This window comes from Camelus bactrianus, chromosome 4 (genome assembly GCF_048773025.1).
Source record: "Camelus bactrianus isolate YW-2024 breed Bactrian camel chromosome 4, ASM4877302v1, whole genome shotgun sequence".
Classification (NCBI taxonomy): domain Eukaryota; kingdom Metazoa; phylum Chordata; class Mammalia; order Artiodactyla; family Camelidae; genus Camelus; species Camelus bactrianus.
Window position 1 is genome coordinate 51,563,569 of NC_133542.1, and position 17,229 is coordinate 51,580,797.

Genomic DNA, 17,229 nt, shown 5'->3' on the forward strand with positions numbered 1-17,229 from the left:
TTGTAGGCAGAAGCATTGCGTGGGGTTGGAAAAATGAGATGGGGAACCAATTCTGAATTATCTTCCACAGTTACTGAAAAAGAAAAAAAGGTAATATGCGGTAGAATGGTCTGTGGTGCTGCACAAGCTTTGGCTGAGGTGTTGTATGAAGGAAAATGAGGGAAAGAATGTTTTTGCACACCTTAAATTCTACCTATTCCAAGAATAATTTATTCCTCTTACTTTCTCAAACTCATCAGCTATCTATCAATCAGTGTAAGAAAAAGGAGCAAACTATACTTAAAAGTCCTTATCCATCCTCACTACATCTATGTGATATGACTGATGTATTTCGCCCTAGCTTTACTTACTATTTCTTTAAGGGTTAAATAAATACTTGAGATTGAAATTTATTAAAAATTATTTACCAGAGCAGAATAACTGCAAAAGCCAGGGACAATGGGGACAAGTAAGATCTTCTGGATGCTCTGTGTGGTCTGAAGTGTTTTGGATTGTAGGGAGGAATTTTGAGAAGGAACTATGCTACTGTAAGTCATTGAGTGTAAATAATATTTCACTTTATTTTCAGTACCACAATACAATAGTAAGATTGTATCTGAGAATGTTCTGGTTTTTCTGTTGAAAGACTACTATATAAAGACATATTACTTATAGTGATTTATAAAAATAAGACGATACTGGCAACCTCTTTTTAAAACCATAAAAGAAAAACATCATGGTCAGGTCTCTATATCAAACAGGATGAGGTTGGGTAAAATAAAACACGTAAATTAGTACCTTACTAATATTTCACACTTAGTGGCATCCTGCTTCTAGAGAAAATTTTACATAATATTGTAAGTAAAAGATATGTGTCAGTTGCAAGATCCCACCTGCAGTTGCCTCTCCACATGTACAATGTATGTATATGTGCTATATATGTATTTTTTTTGTATATGGTTTTTGTTTTGTGATACAGGGTTGAGTCTTGGAATGAATCAGTATACTTGACTAGAGCTTTGGATATTCCAAGAAATGGTACTCTAAGGGATAAAATATGTATACAGATTATTGTATATATTATTGAAAGTTACAGTAATTTCAGAAATTATTTTAAAATCAAAACATAGATAAAGCCCACAAAGTCATTAAAAGTGGATCTTGAATCTCTCCTACATAAAGCCTAGGCTCTACTCTTCCTTCAATTTATATGTCACTTAAACAATATGTAAGTGACTTGTTTTAAATTTTGATTATCAACATAAAAGTAATAGTTTTGTTTGTGTTCTTTATGGTGGTTTCCATCTTGGGCAATGCTATTCAAATGGTAATTGTCTTTGGCCCTTTTAGCTAGAGAATATGGAAATGAGATAAGTGGCTTCCAGGGTTGCTCCTCCAAAGCTGGAAAATTGGACGAGGAGGTTTCCTAGGAGCTGCTGTGTACCTCTTGTCAGAAAACTATTGTCCAACAGATGAAAGAAGGTATGTACTACTACTGTAAGTTAATGGGCAGCAGTGTGACCTGGACTTCTCAGGCATATTTGTAAGCAGTGATAATTAATTACTTGAATGTCATATTCTTTGTATTGTAAAAAGACTTAGAACAGACTGTGAACTACATAATCTTATAGAAAACTAGTGAATGTAGTATATCCATATTACAGAATACGACCCAGCAATAAAAAAGAGACTACTGACTCATTCGACATAAACGATTCTCAAAAATATTTTAAGTGAAAAGAACCTAAACACAAGACTACATATTGCATAATTTTATTTAAATGCAATTCCTAGAAAACTCCTAAAACTGTGAAGACAGATACCAGATCAGTGTTTTCTTTGGACTGGAGCACGGGAGTGAGGATTGACTTACGCTGACATGAGGAAACCTTTTAGGGCAATGGAAATGTTCTGAAACTGGAACATGATGATAGTTGCACAGCTGTATAAATTTACTAGAACTCACTGTAATGCACAGTTAAAATGAATAATTTTATACCATATAAACAATACCTCATCAAAACTTTTAACTAAATATTAATGGTCAGGGTTTATGCTATAGCTAATCCAAGCAAGAAGTCAACAGGGCAGGGGGAGTTTATTCCTGACATGATGGATACCAGCTGTAGGGATAAAACTGGGGTAACTGTGTGTTTCTTTATTGTATACTAATCTATACAGAGAGCTGAACATAGAAACCTTGGCCCAGGAAAAAAACGCACACAAAAAGCACAGATATAAATCTTACTGTTAAGATTACTCATAACTCATAATTTCACAAATACAGTAAAGAAACTGAACAACTAAACTGGTAATTACATTTACATCAAATAGCTATTAATCTGAAACACCGAGCAGAAGATGCTCACAGTACCCAGAAAGGCACTGGCAAACAAAAACAAAAAATTAGACTTAATAAATATGAACTGATTGTATAAACAAAACAGAGATTCATCATTAGTAAATTCAAATCATTCAAGATTTAACCATCCAAAAAATATACAATTTATAAAAAGAGTCTCTAGGGTAATGGCAGAGTAGCTTGTTAGCACCAACATTCTAACAGGGGGAAATAGAGTAAAAGACATCATAAAGACAAACCTATTTGAAATTTGAAACTACTAGCAAACAACAGAATGTAGGCAGAAACCGGAGAGGCATCTACCATTCAAAAATGAACTGCTGCAGGTGAGTATAGTGTTTATGACTTTTTGGCAGAGCCTCCTTCTATGAGTGGCACAGGCTTACTGGTTTGAGGGCAGAGGACAGAGTTAGGGCTAAAAGAGGAGAAAGTTAGGAGGAGACCACAGACAGGACTGGCCCTCAAATCTGCATTGAAAACTCACACAGATAGATACGTTGTTGTCTGCTAATCTGTAAATGCTTGAGGGAACCCCAAAGGTTATGTAGCAATTAGAAGCTGAAGAAACTGTAGAAATTTCAGCGGCTGTCTAATATAAAAAGACAGATTGGAGTTTGGGCCCAGCCAAATTAAGTACATGAGAACAAAATTCACTCTATACGAACATAATAGAATATAGACTGTTTATAAATCTCACTCATAATGTTCAGTACCCAATCAGAAATCACTAGACATATAAAGAAACATAAAAGAATAACCTGTACTCTAGAAAAAAGGCAGTCAATATAAATCAAAACAGAGGGTACCCAGATAGCAAGTATTATAAATATATTCAAGGAATTTTAAATTATATGCATAATTCATTAATATAAATATAATTCTCAAAAATAAAATAAAAAACCAAAGTCATTAGTCTAGGACTGAAATTCCAGTAACTGAAATAAAAAATAGACTGGATGGGCGTAGTAGCAACACATTACATACAGGGAGACAACACTATATATGACTTCTCACCAGAGACAATGGAGGCAGGAATAATAAGGAATATTTTCTTTCAGGCTAAAGAGAAACACCATCAGACCTCCAGGAAAGTACTGAAGTTATCAGAACTAGTAAGTATTTTGGTAGATACAATGTTTAAAGAAATATTAATGCAACATTTTGTGGTGTATAACTTATGTAGATATAACAGTTATGACAATAATAGCATAAAAGACAGGCTTGCAGTGTTCTTACGTTTTGTGTGCTATAAGAGACTGTTAACTCTCAGTAGCTTGTGATAGGTTACATATACAAACTGTGATCTCTAGAACTATCTTTGAGAATAACACAGATACAGGTTTATGGGGTGAAAGAGAAGAGGGTAATAGAACTTTGAGAACTTGGGAGCCACGAGGACATCCTGGGTTTTGCCTTCAAAGTCAAATTTAGAAAATTAATACAGTAACAAGTTCAGGATAACATATCTTTTTTTTTAAGAGTACAAAAGGAGAGACCTGTGTATCTTTGATAGAATAAAACAAATGTGTAAGTTGTTTTACTATAAAATTACTTACTATAAAGTTTGATAGAGATGCTTGCATACAAAGGTAGACGAATATGTTTTTATAACTGAAAGTCTACAGTACAGCAAAGATACATGGTACTATTTTTGACAGTAACTGATGTAGAGATAATAATAGTGCTGTGTGTCATTAAATAGTCCTTAGAAAATCTAATTCCTGAAATTTTACTCCCTATATAATGCCTTTTGTTTATTAATGAGATTTCCTAATATAAAACCTATCAAGTGCTTTAATTCTTGAGACTTAATTTTAACCTATTACTTACTGTCATATTCAGTTTGGGCTGTTGTAACAAAGTGCCATAGATTAGGTGGCTTGTAAACGACAGGAATTTATTTCTCACAGTTCTAGAGACTGGTAGTCCAAGATTAGGGTGATGGCATTGTTGGGTTCTGGTGAGAACCCCTCTTCTGGGTTGTAGACTGCCATCTTACTGTGTCCTCACATGACAGAAAGAGAGTGAGAGGGGCTCTCTGGGGCCCCTTTTATAGAAACGCTAATCCCATTCAGGGGTTAGAGCTCCACCCTAGTGACCATTTAATTAGTTCATTGCACTTGTATGTCAGGATTTAGCTCACAGTCTGGGTCAAGGGCACCTCTTGTGCGACTCAAAATTACCCTACGCATACTACCACTGCAGCATTTACTATATTCTAATTAAAGAGTTGCTTATTTGGCTATATGTTACTTGCATGTTTTAATTATCTATCTTTTTCTCTAGCCTAATTTCTCTAATCTGTCCTCTTTATATATCTCATTACAAAGGAAGCTTTGTAATCCCAGCACCTAGAATCGTAGTCACAGTAGAAAGTTCCTAAAACAGTTTGAATTATTAAGTGAATGTGTATAAACTGGCCCTATTTAGAAAGTAAACATATGTATGTATTCCAGAGTTCTACTTTCATCTGATGGAAAATACTAGAATTGTAGGTATAAAGAACAGAGGAAAATAACCACCTTCTACTTAGCAAATTCAGGTATATTATAACACCGTGAGGAAGGTCAAAAGATTCTTGTATTCTTATGTGACTCTCCTATTATTAGGTTTACTTTTCATAGTAATATAAAGACCTATGAAATATCAGGGTAATTTCTGGACTCTGCTATTTCGTAACTTCTTGGGAAGATAAATGAATCATCTAGCGTTAGTACAGAATTCCCTGCACAGTACCAGGCTGGACTCATGAGTTTTATCTGTCAGTGGACCCATATGAGCAATTCCTCTGTGCTAGGGAGTCCCTCTGGACATAACACCCCAAAGAGTGCGGCTCAAAGAGAACAGCTAAGAATATGGCTGACTATCTCATGAGTTTTCTTTCCAAAATAAAACTAAGGGAATTTTATAGACTCTAAAGGGTTTACCAAAGAAAAAAATGGCTTTTTATGTGAGAGTCAAGAAAAGTCACAAAAACATCTGACATAAGCATATGAGGCAATTGAAAACTGCACCCAAAGGATATTTAATAGCCCCAGGGATTCTTCTCAAGGTAGAAATCTCTGCACACTACAAAGAAGGGAATTTTAATTAAAAAAATGAAAACAAAGTACAAAAACGCAAGGGGCTGACCAGGGTAGTATTATAAAATGGAAAACAAACATACATAATAATAGAATTTGCACCCTAGACTTCTGCTAACCCTTATGTAAATGCCACTCTGAAGTCCTGATCCGGATGCCTCAGAAAGTTGATACGGGGATCAAATAAAATTACAAATGTTCCAACATATTGTGAAATTCAAACAACTATACAAATACAATTTAGTCATGGTAAGACTAATCAGACACTTGGTGGCTTCTATTTTTGGTCCTCACTGAGGACAGGAAAGGGATTAGGGAGGTTACTTTAACACAAACCTGAGAAGAGAAGAAAAGTGGGCATTCTGAGGAAAGCTTTGGTACCGATGTTAGTCTCTGCACCTCTTCTGCTGATGCTGTCCCCTCTGCCTACTACTCAAATGCAGTGGACATCAGGAGGTCATCAACAAGCCCAAGGTTTCCTTCCCCCATGTGTAACTCATGCCTTTCCCTCTTCTTAAATTACTCTTGACCCCATTCTTCTCATGGCTCAGCTTTCCTCAGAATCATATTAACCCCTGATTGCCTCGTCACTCAAATCTGGATGACAGTTGTGTTTCCTCAGGGGGTCCATCACCCAGGTATAGGTGATGTTGTCCTTTAATTATGCAGGTTTTTACAAGTAATTTGCAACAGTTTTCATTTGTAAGAAAAAATAAAATTGAAAAGAGGTTGAAAATCGAAAATGTTTCTTAAAACAATTCCAATTATACTGGAAAAACAAACAGATTAATTATAAGCATATATATTATTAGTGCATCATACTACAGTGAAGTGTGAATTTGGGCCCTGAAGGAGACACACCCGATTCACAGTGGGCGATCAACGTGTTAAAACACACCTTTTCGAGGGAGTTTCTCTGAGTGGTCTGTAGAAAGAAGCCGATTGTTTCTAATTTTCTAAATCAGTATCCACTATCTCTTTCATCACCCCCATCCCACTTTCCTCTCCATCTGCTGACAAATAGTCTTATTTACAATACAGAAACTTTAAGTGCATTTTAACTTTTTTCTCCTCCACCTAATATAAACTCTATAATGAATGTATTTAACCTGTTGCCCTGTATAGCCCCAGAAAAACTCATAGTGCCTCTCACATTAAGTGCATCTTAATTTTTTGATACATTATGAAAATGTGGTATCTGGACATATTTGCAATTTCAATTATCTATATATTTGAATGATATATGACTACCTCTATACTCCTTTGTAAAATCAAAGGTCTTAAATATATTGACTATTGTGAGAAATATTTGTATCACATTTATCTTTTAAGACATTTAGTTTTGCTATTCACTTCACTGTGTAAAGAGTAGAGAGGAAGAGGCCAAGATAGTGGAGTAGAAAGACCCAGAGCTCACCTCCTCTCACGAGCACACCAAAATCACAATGATTTGCAGAACAACCGTTGATGAAAAAGACTGGAACCTACCAGAAAAGACCTTCAACTAGAGACATAAAGAAAGAACCACACCAAGATGGGTAAGAGGGATAGACTCGCTATATAATCAAATCCTATATTCTCTGGATGGGTGACCCAGAAACTGAAGAATAATTATAGTTCAGAGATTCTCGTACAGGAGTGAGAGTTCTGAGCCCCATGTCAATTCTCCCCCAGCAACCGGAAGACAAGCCCCCAGAACATTTGGCTTTTAAGGCTAGAGGGGCTTAACTGCAGGAGCCCCACAGGCCTGGAGAAAAGTCTCATCTGTATCAGGACCCAGGGGGGAAAGCAGTAATTTGATAGAAGCCTGGGCCAGACCTACCTGCTGCTCTTAGAGAGTCTCCTGGAAAGGCGGGGTGAGGATATGGCTCACCTTGGGGACATAGTCACTGGTGGCAGATATACTGGGGAACATTCAGCCACATGAACAGTGTTACAGTTGGTGGCTGACAACTTGCCTTATTAGCTCCAAGACCTGGCAGCACCTGACAGCCTGAAGGTGACTGTGCTAGGACCTCAGGCCAGACAACTAACTGGGCAAGAATAAAGCCCCACCGCACAGCCTCACCCATTAGACAGGTTTCCTAAAGACTAAAGAGCCAACAGCTGCCTCTGGACTCATGCCTAGACATGGCCCAGCCCACCAGAGGGCCAAGACCTAGCTCTACCCACCAGCGGACAGACACTGGCCCCTCCCACCAGGAAGTTTACACAAGCCTCTAGACTAGCCTCATCCACGAGGGGGAGACACTAGAGGCAAGAAAACTATGATCTTGCAGTGCAGGCCAGGCTCTACTCTGGGACCAGCTGGGCTCAGGCCCTGCCCACTAGCAGGCCAATGTAACCTTCAGGACACCCCAAATCCCATACCCAACTGTGTCAAGAACCGATCCCCTGCCTCCAATGATCTGAAATGAGCTCTGGGATCCCTGGGCCCTGCAGCCGGACTCCAGGAACCAGCTCTGCTTGACAGTAGTTTGGCACTAACCTCAGGATCTAGCTTTACCTGCCAGTGGGTAGGTAACAGAGTCTTTGGGGCCCTGACTCCACCAGTGATCCAGCACTATCCCTGGGGTTCTCTAGGATTCCACAAACAGCCACCTCATGACCAGGCCCTGCTAAAGAGCAGAGAGCAGCATCCACATAAGGCAGGGCCTGGCATCAAGCCTACTAGACTGCTTACATAGTCAGCCCACCACAATAGAAGGACTCATGCAGCCTTCTTAGGGGGAACCCCTAGAGCATATAGCTTGGGTGATGAGAGGGGGAGTACACTGCTGGGATGCACAGGACATCTCTTACAGAGGGCTACTTCTCCAAGGTCGAGAAATGTAACTAACCTACTACATACATTAAAATATAAGTAGCAAATAGACAAGATGAGGCAACAGAGAACTATGTTCTAGATGAAGGAACAAGATAAAACCCCTGAAGAACAACAAAGTGAAGTGGAGATAGGCAATCTACCTGAGAAAGAGTTCAAAGTAATGATTGTAAAGCTGATCAAAGAACTCGGGAAGAGAACGGATGCACAAAGTGAGAAGTTAGAAGTTTTTTTAGCAAAGAGTTAAATATAAAAGAACAACCAAACAGAGATGAATACAATAACTGAAATGAAAAATACAATGTAAAAATCAATAGTAGACTAAATAATACGGAAAAATGGATCAGTGTGCTGGAACATAAAGTAGTGGAAATCACTGCTGCTGAACAGAAAAAAGAATACAAAGAAATGAGGACAGTTTAAGAGACCTCTGGAACAACATCAAGCACACTAATATTTGCATTATAGGTGTCCCAGAAGGAAAAGAGATAAAGAGATAAAAGAAAATTTTTAAAGAGACAATAACTGAAAACTTCCCTAACCTGGGAAAGGAAACAATCACCCAAGTCCAGGAAGTGCAGACAGCCCCACACAGGATTAACCCAAAGAGGAACACACCAATACACACTGTAATCAAAATGACAAAAATTAAACATATAGAGAATACTAAAACCTGCAAGAGAAAAGTAACAACACACACGAGAACTCACATAAGGCTATTACCTGATTTTCCAGCAGAAACTCCTCAGGCCAGAAGGGAGCTGGATGATATATTTAAAATGGTGAAAGGGAAAAGCCTACACCTACCTAGCAAGGCTCTTACGGATTTGATGGAGAAATCAAAAGATTTAAGATAAGGAAAAGCTAAAAGAATTCAGCAGAATCAAACCAGCTTTACAACAAATGTTAAAGGAACTTCTCTAGGCAAAAAAGAGAAGGTCAGAACAAGAACAAGATAAATACAGAATGAATAAGCTCACTAGAAAATGCAAATATATAGTAAAGGTAGGAAATCATCTACACACAAAAGTAGTAGGGAGGTTAAAAGGCTAAAGTAGTAAAGTCATCTGTGTCCACAAAAAGCAGTTAAGAGATACACAAAACAATTAGATGTAAAAAAAAATGATATCAAAAACAGTAATTGTGAAGGGAAGAGAGTACAATGCAGGGTATTTAAATGCATTTGACATTAAGAGATCAGCAACCTAAAACCATCATGTATATATATATGTATATATATATGTATATATATATACACACATACACACGTATGTATGTATGTATGTGTGTGTATATATATATATACATACACAGATATACACATACATACACACACACACACACACACACACACTGTAGACTGCTATACAAAAACCTGAAGGTAACTGCAAACCAAAAACCTGTAATAGATATAAACATAGTCGTAGAATCACAAGGGAACAAAAGAAGAAAAGGAAAAAAGATCTACAGAAAATCCTAAACAATTAACAAAATGGCAATAAGAACATACATATTGATAATTACCTTAAATGCAAATAGAATAAATGCTCCACCCAAAAGATACAGACTGGCTGAATGGATACTAAAACAAGACCCATGTATTTGCTGCCTACAAGAGACTCACTTGAAAGATCTAGAGACACATACAGACTGAAAGTGAGGGAATGGAAAAAGGTATGCCATGCAAATGGAAATCAAAAGAAATCTGGGTTAGCAAGAGTCATATCAGACGAAACAGACTTTAAAATAAAGACTGTTATAAGAGATAAAGAAGGACACAACATAATAATCAAAGGATCAATCCAAAAGAAGATACAACAATTATAAACATATATGCATCTAACATAGGAGCCCCTCAATATATAATTCAACTGTTAACAGACATAAAAGGAGACACAGTGAGAGGGGGGACTTTAACACCAATTACCAATACTCAAGTTAAATCAGTAATTAAAAACTCCCAACAGACAAAAGGCCAGGACCAGATTGCTTCACAGGTCAATTCTGCCAAACATTTAGAGAAGAGTTAAACCTGTCATTCTGAAACTATTCCAAAACATTTCAGAGTAAGGGACAATTCCAAAATCACTCTATGAGGTTACCATCACCCTGATACCAAAGCCAGACAAAAATATCACACACAGAAAATACAGGCCAATATCACTGATGAACATAGATTGAAAAATCCTCAACAAAAACTAGCAAATCAAATCCAACAATACATTTAAAGGATTATATACCATGATCAAGCAAGATTTATTACAGGGATGAAAGGATTTTTCAGTATCTGTAAATCAATAAATGTGATATACCACATTAATTGAAGAATAAAAACCATATAATCATCTCAATAGATACAGGAAAAACTTTTTTTTTTTAATAAAATTCAACATCCATTTATGATTAAAAAAAACCAAAACTCTCCAGAAAGTGGGCATAGAGGGAACATACCTCAACATTATACAGGCCATATATGACAAACCCACAGCTAACATCATACTCAATGGTAAAAAGCTGAAAGCATTTCCTCTAAGATCAGGAACAAGACAAGGATGCCCACTCTTGCCATTTTTATTCAACATAGTTTTGGAAGTCCTAGCCACAGCAATTGGAGAAGAAAAGGAAATGAAAGGAATCCAAATTAGGAAGCAAAAAGTAAAACTGTCACTGTTTGCAGATGACGTGATACTATATACAGAAAATCTCAGATGTGCCACCAGAAAACTACTAGAGCTCACAGTGAGCTCGGTAGAGTTGCAGGATACAAAATTAACACAGAAATCTGTTGCATTTCTATACAATAACAATGTAATATCTGAAAGAGGAATTAAGGAAACTATCCCATTTATCACTCCATCAAAAAGAATAAAATACCTAGAAATATACCTACCTAAAAAGGCAAAAGCCTATATACTCTGAAAACTAAGAGATGCTGATGAAACTCGATGACACAAACAAATGGAAAGATATACTGTGTTCTTGGGTTGAAAGAATTAATACTGTTAAAATGACCATACTATCCAAGGCAATGTGTAGATTCAGTGCAATTCCTATCAAAATACCAAAGTCATTTTTCATAGAACTCTATGAAAAATTTTTAAAAATTATATGGAAACACAAAAGACCTCAAATAGCCAAAATAATCTTGAGGAAGAAGAACAAAGCTGGAGAAATCAAGCTCTCTGACTTCAAACTATACCAAAAAGCCATAGTAATCAAAATAGTAAGGTACTGGCACAAAAACAGACACATAAACCAGTGGAACAGAATAGAAAGCTCAGAAATAAACCCATGCACTTATGGTCAAGCTATTTCAAAGGAGGCAAGAATATACAATGGAGAAAAGACACTCTCTTCAACATGTGGTGCTGGGAAAACTAGAAAGGTACATATAAAAGAATAAAATTACAACATTCTGTAACACCATATACAAAAATAAACTCAAAATGGATTCAAGACCTATTGTAAGACAGGATACTATGAAACTCTTAGAGAAAAACATAGGCAGGACACTCTGACATATATTGCAGCAGTATTTTCTTGGATTAACCTCCTAGAGTAATGGAAATAAAAGCAAAAATAAACAAATGGGACCTAATGAAATGTGAAAGCTTTGTACAGCAAAGGAAATCATAAATAAAATGAAAAGACAACCTACGGAATGAGAGAAAATATTTGTAAACAGTGTGAATGACAAGAGACTAATTTCCAAAATACACAAACAGCTTCTACAGCTCCATATCAGAAAACCCCCAAAGAATTCAATCAAAAAATGGTCAGAAGACCTAAATAAATATTTCTTCAAAAAAAGACATACAGATGGCCAATAGGCACATGAAAAGATGCTCGACGTCACTATTAGAAAAATGCAAATCAAAACTACAATGAGGTATCATCTCACACTGATCAGAATGGTCATCATCAAAAATCTATAAATAATAAATGCTGGAGAGTATGGAGAAAAGAGAGCCCTCCTACACAGTTCATGGTAATACAAATCGGTGCAGCCACAAGGGGAACTGTATGGAGCTTCCTTAAAAACACTAAAAATAGACTTACCATATGATTCAGCAGTCACACTCCTGACATACATCTGGAAAAGATGAAAACTCTAATTCGAAAAGATCCATGCACTCCAATGTTCATAGCAGTATTATTTACAGTAGCCAAGACATGGAAGCAACATAAGTGTCCATTGACAGATAAATGGTAAAGAAGATAATATATATAATATATGTATACACACACAGATAATTGAATATTACTCAGCCATAAAGAAGAATGAAATAATGCCATTTGCAGCAACAATGGATGGACCTAGCGATTACCATACTAAGAGAAGTAAGTCAGAGAAAGACAAATATATCACTTATATGTGGAGTCTAAAAAGTGATGCAAATGAACTAATTTACAAAACAGAAACAGACTCACACACATAGAAACCAAAGGGAAACAGTGGGAGTCAGGATAAATTTGGAGTCTGCAATTAGAAGATACAATTTACTAATATAAATAGATAAACAAGGTTCTACTGTATAGCACAGGGAAGTAAATATCTTATAATAACCTATAATGGGAAAGAATCTGAAATAATATATATATATAATAAACGGAATGACTGCTGTACATCTGAAACACTGCCAACCAAGTATACTTCAATTAAAAAAAAAGTACATTTTAAAAATTATTTTTAAAAAAAGTAAGAGAGGAAAGAAAGTGGGTGGGGAAGAATGGGGTATGTGCAGAAGACCATGAAATAGACAACTAGATGCTTTGACATGGGATATGCAAGTTGATTAATATATAATATTGGACAAATTATTTAATTTCTATTAATTATAATTATTAACTATAGTTCATTTAATTTCTATGAATTATAATTTATTCATTGATATATGTCGGATTAGATAATTTCTTCAGTTACTTGAAAAAATAATGCTCTGCTCTCCTAAGAGAGTATTAGAAAAACTAAGCAAAACACCTATTAATTTTGAGTTGTAGAATTAAGTTTGTGTGTGTTTGAAAGTAGTATGATATATATTTAAACACATTATCTGTTTAAGAAAAATATACTTACACTTATGAAGTACATATTCTGCAGATATTTTATTAACTTGAAATGGTGCTGTAAAATTGCAATAAATACATAACATTTCCTCTAGTGATACACTAGGGAAAAATATGTGTCAATAAAAATCACATTGTAGAGCACACAAGTTAATACTACAAGAAGATTTTTTTTAAAGAAGAATAATTGTTTCAAGATGTTTTATTTCTTTATTGTCTTTTTTTTTTTTTCTCTTCTATGGGTTGGTTTGCCTATTCAACCAAGGAAACACATTTAATAGGCTGACATGAAACTAATTTTATTAGTTCAGCCCTCTGTAGGCATTCTCATGCATCGTTAACATTACACATTGCAAAGAACTGCTTTCCTTAAATTGTAGGTATTTGGCTATAAATTTGAGACTGTAGTAAATAATTGTCTAACTGTTGAGTGAACACTTGTACTTTGTGCACTGATGTGTTAGGTGAAGTGTATAATTAGGATACCCATTTTAGTATGGCTTATTGAATCACAAAACACAAAAGGACCATTGGCATCTGAATGACTGTGAGGAGTAGTAAGATTTGATAGAGGTTACAATGACAGATAATATTTCTATTTTATGTTTCAAATTTGGTAAAATTATATCTACATTAAAAAGTCTAAATATCCTGTAGGAACATCGGTTAATATCTAAAATAAGGCAAATATATAATAGTTTAATTAATTAAGACGTTCTCAACTATTGTGATATTTTTCAGAATAACAAAGTTTGTAATCAACCAAGTAGAACAGGCATTTCCATTCTGTGTGTGTATACAGTGCAAGAGATAAAAAAGGAAAATAACGTTTTTTCTTCCTGCTTATATCTATAAGCCTCAGGCTTCTGTAAATAATTCTTCCCGATTCTCCACTGTACTAACCTTAACACCTTCCACAAGGCCTAGCATAATCTGACTCCTGCCCACCTCTTATGTCTCATTTCATGGAATTCATGTCCTCACTCTGCTCCAGCGAAAATTTTTTTTAGTTCCTTGATGAACTAAGTATTTTCTATGTCAGGACTGATTTTTCTCTCCTACTCCAGACCCCACTCTTCTATATCTTATCCCTGAAAGGCCAATCAGAGAAGTCTCATCCTCCTCCCTTATCATCAATGATTCTTGCTTCTGTTCTCCATGTTTTCACATTTTCCTTTCCTCCTGGTGCCCAAACTGGGTTTCATGGAGAGTCAGAGAGAAGTGTCTGCTCCACAGCGCTGTCATTCACTGACTCCTGAGCAATGTGGAAGGTATATTTATGCCCCAGATTGCAAAGACAGAACTTTTGAGTAGTTCTAATAATTTCTGACCCTCAACCTAGAGGACTTCAAATGCAAGTAAATGCCGTATCACTTCCTACATCATCCTTTTATTCCCCACAGATGTATTTGCCCACAGAAAGCACCTCCTCAATCTGTCTCCAAAGCAAAGCTTCTATACGTATCAGTGAAGTGCCCCAGTTTCTAGGGGCTCAATATGGTATTTTCTAGAGTAGCTTAAAAACACTATTATTTTCTCATTTCAGATTTTTATTTAAGTAAACCCACACTGCTTTATGAAGCCAGCATGGACAAAACATTGGAATTGATCTCTGAGTTACGTTTTCCTTTTATATTATCTCGTGTTTACAGTTCCTCTAATAGGATAGAGAAAAAGTATATAACCTGCTTGTGAAATGTGTTCAGAAGATGTTTAATTTATGTAGGGCAAAATTGTCCAAAGAAGGAAGCTTTGGGTCTTCTAAAAAGCCTTAACAAAATGATACCATTTGATTTTTTTTCTTTCTGGACTAGATACATTGACTTAGAACCAGTCCATGTGTTCTTTTTTGATTAGCCCCAGTTTTTGATCTTGAAATTATCTGTTTTTACTTCTCTTAATAGGAGTTCCAGTCTCCTGATGTCTCACTATAGACCTCATATCTGCCTCACTTAGGAAGCATTTCAACTGTCTCATTTTGGTGCTGACAGCTCTTGTAGACACAGCATTGATATGTGGATGAAGATGGATACATGTAATTGGATATTTGTTTTTACTTAACTTTGAATAATAAAATATGAAGGTTATTTCTTGTAATGCACTCTTACTATTAGCTACAAAGCACCTGCATGTGACCAGAGACCAATAAATTGTTACTGTTCTCTACTGAAATTTCAAATTAGAAACAAATTTGAGCAATGAAGCTAGAACTATTTTAAAAGATTTACTGTGATTACTGGGTTGATGAATTTTAAGATGTGGGTATTTGTGAGAGGCTCACTCAAAAGACTGAACCTAAATTGGGCTTAAGGCAAGAAACTGATGTCAACTAAAGAAAGGGGGCAAGAATAACAGTACTTATGTATTATGAAGAACTTGCCATAATGTGTATCATTTTTTTGTTACTTAGCTTTCATTATTCTTTTAGCCTTTTAATTAAACTTTTGCATGAGATAAGTTATTAGCTACAGAATGAGTAAAATATGAAATTATATGGTCATAATTTCTGTGAACTGCCAAAAATTTTGTGATTTCTAAGCCTTAGCCTTATCAATTTTCATTCTGAATTAAAGTATCATGTTCAGGTAATATGCCGAAATCCTATTACAAAAGTCAAACCCTGAAAAGAGCCATTTTAGGTACATTTTGGAAAGGCAATTCATCTGTAGCAAGTATTGGTTAATATAAATTTGCAAAACAACCTGGAAATAAAAAGACTTTCATGTGGGCAATCAGTTCTTATTTAAAGTGGAACAAATATTGTATTTTGACATAAGTTTTACTGCTTATGTATATTATGATTAGAAAAAAATACAGTATGTGTTTGCATTTATTCAAATCATCTTTTATATTCCACAAAACTGTTTGGTATATCTCTTCAAAGAGATTGTGTGTTACTCATCTAGAACTGATTCCTAGAATTTTGATTTTGGGGAGGTTATTATAGTTTATCTATTAGAAAGTCTAACAAATTATGGTTGGTATATGAGAAAGTTTTACATTTTTAAAATAAACTATTGCGCTATAACTTATCTTCAATAAAATGTACCCATTGTGAAGAAATGTCAGATGAACTTAGCAGAGATCACTTGCTTATGTCTGAAGTTCCTCTCTAAAGGTTTCCCCTCTCTGCATCCTCAGCAACTCTCCCCACATTCCATTGTTTCTCTCTCCAGCAATTCTGTTTGTTCTCACTATGCTGGTAATCCAGAAAGTGTCTCCAGATACAAAGCCTGAGGGATCATAAGACTTATTTTGTTTGCTTTCTCAGCGTTCACAGTCCTGCCTGTTATCCAGTGTCTTGAATGTCTCATATATTTAATCCAATATTTTAGTTTATGGTAGGAAAGCTAGTCTGGCACCAATCACTCTCATAAAGATTTGCAAAAGACCATAGCTATCAATTTTTATAAATTTAATTTGTATAAAACACATTAAACTTCCCTGTAGCTTCTAAAGGAACTAAATAATTTAAAAATTAGGTTAAATTGCATTTTAAAGTAAATAATGAAGTCATCCTAAAAATAACATTAAATTTTTTATCTTTAAGAATGAAACATAATAAAAATTTTCAAATATTTTAGTGTCAATACAGTATGGGATCATGTGAATGAGTAACTGGTATTTTCATCTTATTCTGGAGTTTGTATTTTGGCTTAAATGAATTTTGGATTTTTAGTTTTAGACTGGAATTTGTTTTTCTCAATAAAATATTCTAAGAATATCATGAGATATTTAATTTTTCCAATGTCTTATCATCATCTATCAGTATACCTACTTACTTTTTTCCTCTACTAAAGTATTGCTTTACTGAAATATTGTGGTATTCCTGGAATAAATTCTTCTTCATGAAAATGCATTTGTTATTCTTAAATAACAGATTAAGTGCTAGTATTGTATTTTGGATTGTTTGT

The 17,229-nt window shown here is 35.3% G+C and overlaps 1 long non-coding RNA gene across 1 annotated transcript; it reads left to right on the forward strand.

Moving 5' to 3' along the window:
- Positions 1-1,327: 1,327 nt before the first annotated feature.
- On the forward strand, positions 1,328-16,993 carry LOC123616281 (uncharacterized). The gene is made up of 3 exons (XR_006724253.2): positions 1,328-1,461; positions 3,400-3,453; positions 15,220-16,993. It is a non-coding gene; the product is annotated as an uncharacterized LOC123616281 (long non-coding RNA).
- Positions 16,994-17,229: the final 236 nt, after the last annotated feature.